Genomic DNA, 7999 nt, shown 5'->3' on the forward strand with positions numbered 1-7999 from the left:
AAAAAAGAACTGGTCTGTTGCTCAGTGGTCCAAAGTCCTCTTTTCTGATGAGAGCAACTTTTGCATCTCATTTGGAAACCAAGGACCCAGAGTCTGGAGGAAGAATGGAGAGGCACACAATGCAAGATGCTTGAAGTCCAGTGTGAAGTTTCCACAGTCTGTCAACACATTTTGGGGAGCCATGTCATCTGCTGGTGTTGGTCGACTGTGCTTCATTAAGTCCAGGGTCAACGCAGCCGTCTATCAGGAGATTTTGGAGCACTTCATGCTTCCTTCCGCAGACGAGCTGTATGGGGATGCTGACTTCATTTTCCAGCAGGACTTGGCACCTGCCCACACTGCCAAAAGTACCAAAACCTGGTTCAATGACCATGGGATTACTGTGCTTGATTGGCCAGCAAACTCGCCTGACCTGAACCCCATAGAGAATCTATGGGGCATTGCCAAGAGAAGGATGAGAGACATGAGACCAAACAATGCAGAAGAGCTGAAGGCCGCTATTGAAGCATCCTGGTCTTCCATAACACCTCAGCAGTGCCACAGGCTGATAGCATCCATGCCACGCCGCATTGAGGCAGTAATTGCTGCAAAAGGTGCCCAAACCAAGTACTGAATACATATGCATGCTTATACTTTTCAGAGGTTTGATATTGTTCTATTTGCAATCCTTGTTTTATTGGTTTCATGTAATATTCTAATTTTCTGGGATTGTGGATTTGGGGTTCTCATGAGCTGTACGCCATGATCATCACAATTATAACAAATTAAGGCTTGACTTATCTCGCTTTGCATGTAATGTGTCTATCTCATATATCAGTTTCACCTTTTAATTTGCATTACTGAAATTAATGAACTTTTGCACGATATTCTAATTTTTCGAGTTTCACCTGTACATCAATTTTTGATTATCTTTCTTAAATACAAAAGAAAATATTTTGGAACACAAATCATTTTGATTGATTTGATAGACTCTGCGCCCCTCTGAGGTCTGTGCCCTAGGCGGCTGCCTAGTTGGCTTAATGGTAGCACCAGCCCTGCCCGCAAGCCTTCTTAGAGCTGTAGGAGAGAAGTAGGTAGCTTCACGGACATGGCCTTCTTTCTACTGAGATTCTTAACAAAGCCCTAGAGGAAATGTATTTCATTATGATGGCCACAAACCCAGACAGGAACTCAAAAGATGACTTGACAATAGGAACATAATTGAGAGGAATAGGCAATTAACCATCTGGATTAAAGACTAAAATGTCTGTGGAAACACAAGATAAATATGGCAGTTGGATGGGAAAACAAAGAATCTATTTTTATTACAATATACTTATTAGTTCTAACCCAAATGTTAATTTCCTCTTAATCATAACCTTTTCATTTTAATATTTGCAGGCAGTTTGTAAAAAAATATTTCCAGTTCTAAGAAGATATTCTCAGGAAAAAGAGCTGATGTATTGGATTTGCTCCCAGTCTAGAACTTTCTGCACACCATAATGCACACCTTGCACCCATCCCTTACACATACACACTATCTCATTCTTGCAAATGCACAATGTTACCTCCTTTATGGAAATCAAGGATCAGCCTTGTGAGGTTTGTAAAGAATCTAGGGCTGTTCTTACAGCTGCAGCTCCAAGCAATGATGACCACAGATGAATAAGAGGATTCCTAGCACAATGATAGGACAACAGTTATTCCCCTGGCAATATCATGAGATACCTGCCTTGGATACCATATAGCACCAAAGCAGCAGCAGATTGGCTCACTGCAGCATTTTCTCTTGGTCATTTTGTCCTGAGCTGGGATAACCAGATACCACCTACCTCTGCAGCCAGACACTTGCCTGCATTTCTCCCTCTGCCCTGGTGTGGACTAATGATGACACTTCCCGGCGACACACTCCAAGCAGTGACATCGTTAGCCCTCATCAATGCTGGCAAAGCTGATGAGGGCAGAGGGTGGGTGGGTGACTTCTCCAGCCCTGGCCACCTATGCGCTGGTTCTTTGCTGGCACAGATGAGGGAGGGGGACAGGCTGCTGCGGGGACAGGCAATGGTGGGTCCCAGCTCCACTGGGCAGCCCATGTTCACCAAACACGGCCGGCCCATGGTAGTTCTGTCCTGGGTGTGCACCAGTAAAGATTGTTCAGTAAATGTTCCCTTCTTTTCATGGAGGGCTGACTTTGGAAAGTGAAGGGCTTGAAAGCTGTTACTTCCTTTTGTAGAATTTTATGGTCAAACTACACAAGTCATTGGAGATCCATGGCTAGATACTGTGCTATTTCTACAGATGCTGTGGAGGGCTTCAGATTTCTTCAGATTAGTGGTGCAGGTTAGCCCTTTCTTGTCTGCCTTCCCCAGCGGTGCAAACAGGAACTTTGGGGAGGGACAATTTAAATCAAGAAAATGTTGGAGAAAAAGAGTTTTTAAAAGATCCTCTTCCAATTCCGCTACTCCAATAACTCCCTGCTACTGTTTTTAAATAAACATAGAAAAATCTGATGGTTCTATCACATCTAGTGTAATTTGGTACTTCTTGGGTGTGATCAAGAAATTAACAGATGTCTGTCCTCTAATGGCCTCCTGCTATTTAGAGAGTTTTTCTAGCATCATTTGTTTAAAATTCATGCTACTGTACCAAAACAATGGGCTGTACATTGGACAAAATGCTTGAGCATTTATTAAAACTCCATCAAAGGCATAACTTGCTTTTTTTTAACAGAATGGTAAGGTCTAATCTGAACACAGGAAACTCACTTGCAATGTTTCCACTGTAATGGAATATTGCTGTATATGCCCTTGCTTCCTACTATAACAAACATTTGAGTATTAATTATCAAAAGAGTAAAATATTCGGTTTTTCAAAGATGCCAATTAGACATATATGGCAGATAGATGAGAACACTATATAGAGTGTTCTTAGTGGTGGGAAGTTAGTTACGTGGCAACCTTTTACAATTTTGTTTTATTTTGCTTTTTAAGGTGAAAGAATACTGGAAATTTACAGTGCTCTTCGTAAGAATCTGATTATTTTGCCATGTAAAGACTGAGCAGGTGTCAAGCAAGTATAGAGGCAAGTCATATACAAAACAACATCAATCTTGCACCCCAGAAACCTAAAGAGCTGCTTCTGCCAGGCAGAAATTTCTCAACAATCTTCTACAGTCAGAGCTCACTTTCCCCCCTGCCCACATTCTAAACTTTACAAACCTTTTTTTTTTTTTTTTTGCTCTTAGCAGACGGTGTGGCTTCAGGTGGCTTCTTCAAAAGTGGTTTTTAGATCAATGTCAGCCTTATCAGATGGGCCATTAAAGAAACAAGGAAGAGAAGCAGTGAAGTGTGGTGGGCAGTGACTGGGGAGATCTGGGATTAAATCTCCATTCAGGCTTTAATATCACTGGATGACCTTGGGCTGCTCATTATCTCACAGCCTAGACTACCTCACGGGGGTGTGGGGGTGTGGTGTTGTGAGAATAAAATGGAGAAAAGCAATGATCACCATTCAGAGTTCCTTGAAGAAAAACTGGATTACAGACAGATAAATTAAAAATTTAAAAATAAGCAAAGGACACAACAACTAGCAGGCCATGCAAAAACCTAGAAAAAGAAAGTTGCCTCTTTGCCTGATATAAAACTATAGCATAGCTTGCATAATGTTAGCTACTTTGCAAGAACAAAGAATCAGGTTGATCTAAGAGTTTTCAGAATATTACACTCTGGGCTGCACTTTTATTGCTGAACTCAGAGAACTGATAAGCCTTATGGTAAGGGCATGGTTTTTACCAGTGTCAGATTGTATGGGTGTAAGGCATTTTCTGCATGATAATTTATTGTCTATAAACTCCAGAAATATAAATGTAAAGCGCTTACCTTTGCATACATCCAGAAGAAATATGGACTACTTGATTTCCTGCTGGGAAAAGAAAGGGTTCTGAAATTGTAACAAACAGAAAAATGCTCAGTGGACATTTTAGAAAAATAAATATACTGCCTGGTTCCTTACACTGGTGCTCAATCATATCAATTGCTTCCAAATAAAGATGCCTGAAAAAAGCAAAACAGCAGAGAAAAACATTGTTGATTCATGCAGCCAGCTGAAAACAACTTCCTGATTTTGTTCTGTGTTTTTCAAATTAAGCTTGCAAATCTGCAGCAGCATTCAGAGACAAGGAGGGTGCATGGCCACTGTTCTTTCCTAAATTAGTGGAGGACATGCAAGAGATTTTTTTTTTAAGTAATCATCAACCCTTACACCTCGCAAAACAAATCCATAGAACATAAGTCTATGTTTGATCCACTTTTTACCAGTGTTGCCTTGTCTTCAAATTGTCGTCTTCTGGTTACATTTACAGAAGGTATAAGAAAGGAAGTGGATGCTTGTACTTCCTTTATGTTACGTTTTCAAAAACAAAGCCAGTATTTTTTTTTAACCCTATTGAAACAACTCAGGCATTAGAGCAGGGGCTTCTGGGAGCATCTTTAATTTCTTTTCTTTTCTTTGCCAGATCCTTGGGAACTACCAACACGAAACTGTGCTTTGGCAAGGTGGTGTCAGTCGCAAAATATCAGCTTGTGGTGGTGGTGCGGGGGTGGATTATATCTACAAGTACAGGGGTTTGAAGACCTGATCAAAAACACTGAGAATTTTCACCAGCAATGAAAAGGTCATGTTCAGGAATTACGGCTCGAGAACAATGAAGTCAAAAGAGAGGCCAGCCACAAAATCTGAGGCAATTTTTAAAAATAAATAAATAAGTAAATAAATCATTTTGGCAGTTTTAAAAAGTTGCACCAGCATTCTTAATCAGAACCCATTTTAGTGACAGGGAAGACTGATGCTCAGAGAGATATAACATGTTCAGTCATGTAATTAGGCATAAGATCGAAGATGAGGAATCACACAGACTGATCTATGTATTTGTGCTCAAGTAACTAAGACTGCAGCCTTAAAAGTTAAATAAAAACAAAACAGTTACTGTGAGGGCTATTAGAACTACACATCACAATAAAGTTGTTTTGCTGAAAATCTTTAGAATCTTTTTTTTAAAAAAAGAGAGAGATCAACAGAATGGCTGTAAACAGTTTTTTTCTCTATATTGTAGGTGGGTCAGACTACTGAGCTTACAAAACAACAACAAAACCACAGGTAGATGAGGGACAAAAGGGATGAAATCTGCAGCACTATCTTTTGCTGGGAAGCTGCACAGTTTCCTGCCCACACTCTTGAAATTAAAGAATGCCTCTGATCATGTATGGAGTACCCTTCCCTGCAACTGTAGGGAAGTTGCCTTCCCCAAACATTTAAAAATAAGGAGCTGCCTCCATACCCTTCTAAGAATAAAAAACCAACCCTGTTTATTTTACTCTATTTTGTTTAAAATTCCACTCGTTTTCGAAGACTTAATAAAAAAAGTTTTTTCACAACCACCCTGTCACCCCCCTCCTTTTGACAAAGAACTGGAATTAAGGGAACGGGGTTTCTTCCTTGAGCATATATGCTCTCAGTCCAATTTTTGGTTTCCTGTCACTGAGCTAAGTGCCCAGGTATACCACTACACAGAAAAACCTATTCCCATTTTTCTGTCTAACCCCCTCTGTTTCTTTCCAGTTTTCTAGCCCTGAGATTGGAAGGAATGAAAGTTGAACAGGAGCTAGTTGCAGGGAAGTACTGTCCTGTGAATACAAGTAGGCAAACAGCTTTGAATCTGAACGGGATGATTCAAAGGTTTGGATTCAGCTCGACCCCAGACCGAATACCCCTGGTTCAGCGCAAACCCAGACCAGACACCGCCCCCCGCCCCACCCCAGTCCAGATGTTTGTTGAACATCTTTGGGGAAAATATTTTCCCTTTTAAAAAAACTTACTCCATCCAGTGTGCTTTTCCAAGGTGGCAGGGGGGAGTCCATGGAAGTTCCCCTTCCCCCTGCCAGCCTTCCTTTTTGTAAAAATTACCCGGTTCAGATGTCTTTGGCCCTATTCTCCAGCGTGGTGGCCATTTTGGAGGCTGCTGAGTCTGTGCAGTGGCCAGTGCATGGCTGGATCACGACCCATGCCACACAGAGTCTCACTGTGCAGCACAGCAGCCTCTAAAATGGCCACCGTACTGGGTAATAGGCCCAGAAAGGGGCCCCAAGCAGATGATTTTTACCATAAGGAAGGCCAGCGGGCGGGGAGGGGGAACCTCCCCAGACACCCCCACACACACCTTGGAGAAGCCCCCCAGAGGAGGATAAGGGTAAAAAAGAGCTCCCCCCCAAAAAAAGTTCAATGAACCCTCCCCAAACCAAATCAAAGCGGGGGGGGCGGTTCAAAGAGGGCCAAAACCAAACTGGCCTGGTGTGGTTCGGGTCCAGTTCAAACTCAGTGGACCACAGCAATGTTTTGGAAGTGCTGAATGGTTCAGACTGAAGCAAAGCAAGACTGCTCCAGAGGGTCTAAATCAAATCATTGAGGTGGCCCCCACAATGTTTTACACAGCCATAGTTTTTGCAGATATGCTCAGAGGTTGAAAGCAATTGTAAGCCAAGTAGGTTAATAAGCAAAATTGGCAGCCACCTATTTTGCCTCCATCTTCTCCCAAAAGGGAGAAGTTGTATGCAACTTCATAAAAGCAGTGTGAATGATGAGAAGTCAGAACTGCTGTTCAGGATTAACATCTGCCCATCATATGTGAGTAGAAGTCTTCAGAGCAGAAGGGTACTATTCTTCTAGGGTACTAAAAGAACCTGCCGATGTTTCCTCAGAACCTCTGTCTATCTTCACCCATTTCCCAGAGACGTTCTGGGAAATGGGTGAGATAGGTTCAAACATCTTGGGGATGTTCTACCTCTGGATTCAGCGGCACTTTTTGGACCAGACTTCTGGGACAAAGTCCGGTCCTCAGCACCAGGAGGGAGACCTCCAAATATCCTGGGGGGCCCTCCCTGCAGCCCCCCATCTCTTTTTCTGTGCCATCGTGAATGCAGTGAGGCCAGGGGGCTGGGGGCTGAGAGCCTGAGCCGAGTGGGCCTCTGCGGTGGTGGCTAAGCCAATGGTCCCAGCCTGGGCCACCGCCGGAGGAGGCCTGAGCATGCATGCTACTTCTGCACACCTGTGCAATGTGAGTTGCAAGCATCGCAAGCCCATGATGTCGAATGAAGAAAATAGTTTGTATGGCAACATCAAATTTGCATGTTCTCAGATGAGTTGGAATCTTCGTGAGGAGAAAAGGGAAGGGGGAGCAAATATACTCTCCTGTTGTTGTCTTTGGCCCTGGAAACAGCTGTGGAGGACCTCTGGCAGGAGTGACTGGTGAAATATTCCCCCCTCCCAGAGAAGGAGACATGTCTTGAAAATGAAGGGCAACCATTATATTTCAATAGTTTAACTCATGGCTGCACACGTTCAGTCCTTCTGCAGTTGTTAAACTACAATTCCCATCATCCTTATTGACATTGTGACTGGACAGCCAAAGTTGTATAGTCCTGGTTTAACTCATGTCTTTGCGATAAGCAGGGGAACAGGCTCAATCACATAGGCTTCAGCTCTTCAGCTGTGCCTGCTTCTGTTTCCTTCATTTTACCTCGTAAGCCTCATTGCTTGTGTTCTGAGTGTTTACCACCCTCCAACCTTGTTCTTCCTAAGAAGGATGTTCCTTTGAAGGACCAGAGGGCTGCAGACTTTTAATAATTACATGACAGGCAGACATTCAGTAGATGCAACTTTGCCAAAGCGCACCTGTTGATATTCTGCCTGTTGATAGGTGCAGTTCCCATCTCCAAATGCTCGAGGAAACAATAGATGGAGTGTCTGCCTGTCATTCACATTGGTGCTTTTAAGAATGGACCTTTAGGCCCAAGCCAGACCCCCCAGGTTATTCCTTCATGTGTTGGGGTCTCGGGCAGTGCTTCCAGGAATCTCCTCTCCCTTCCCCCACAGTGTCCTGGTGTGTAGGAGAAGCTGGAGCACTGGATCTTTAGGCAAGCACTAGGGCAGAGCACGCTTAGCTAATTTCTGCTCCTTTAGCCTGAGC

The 7999-nt window shown here is 43.2% G+C and overlaps 1 protein-coding gene across 8 annotated transcripts in view; it reads right to left on the reverse strand.

Annotated features, from left to right (window-relative positions):
- The window catches only part of PARVG (parvin gamma), a 42703-nt gene extending 38326 nt beyond the window's left edge, over nucleotides 1-4377 (reverse strand). For 2 of the 8 annotated variants that reach the window (XM_053256818.1, XM_053256811.1), the window contains exons 1-3: nucleotides 4293-4332; nucleotides 3858-3900; nucleotides 1548-1656 (exon numbers count right to left, since the gene is read on the reverse strand). The gene's annotated coding sequence lies outside the window, so the exon portion shown is untranslated. Of the gene's footprint in view, nucleotides 1-1547; nucleotides 1657-3197; nucleotides 3349-3857; nucleotides 4076-4292 lie in introns of those variants that run through there. The other 6 variants (XM_053256815.1, XM_053256812.1, XM_053256816.1 and 3 more) reach the window with 6 other exon arrangements.
- Nucleotides 4378-7999: the final 3622 nt, after the last annotated feature.

The sequence above is a fragment of the Hemicordylus capensis genome, chromosome 5 (genome assembly GCF_027244095.1).
Source record: "Hemicordylus capensis ecotype Gifberg chromosome 5, rHemCap1.1.pri, whole genome shotgun sequence".
Lineage (NCBI taxonomy): Eukaryota > Metazoa > Chordata > Lepidosauria > Squamata > Cordylidae > Hemicordylus > Hemicordylus capensis.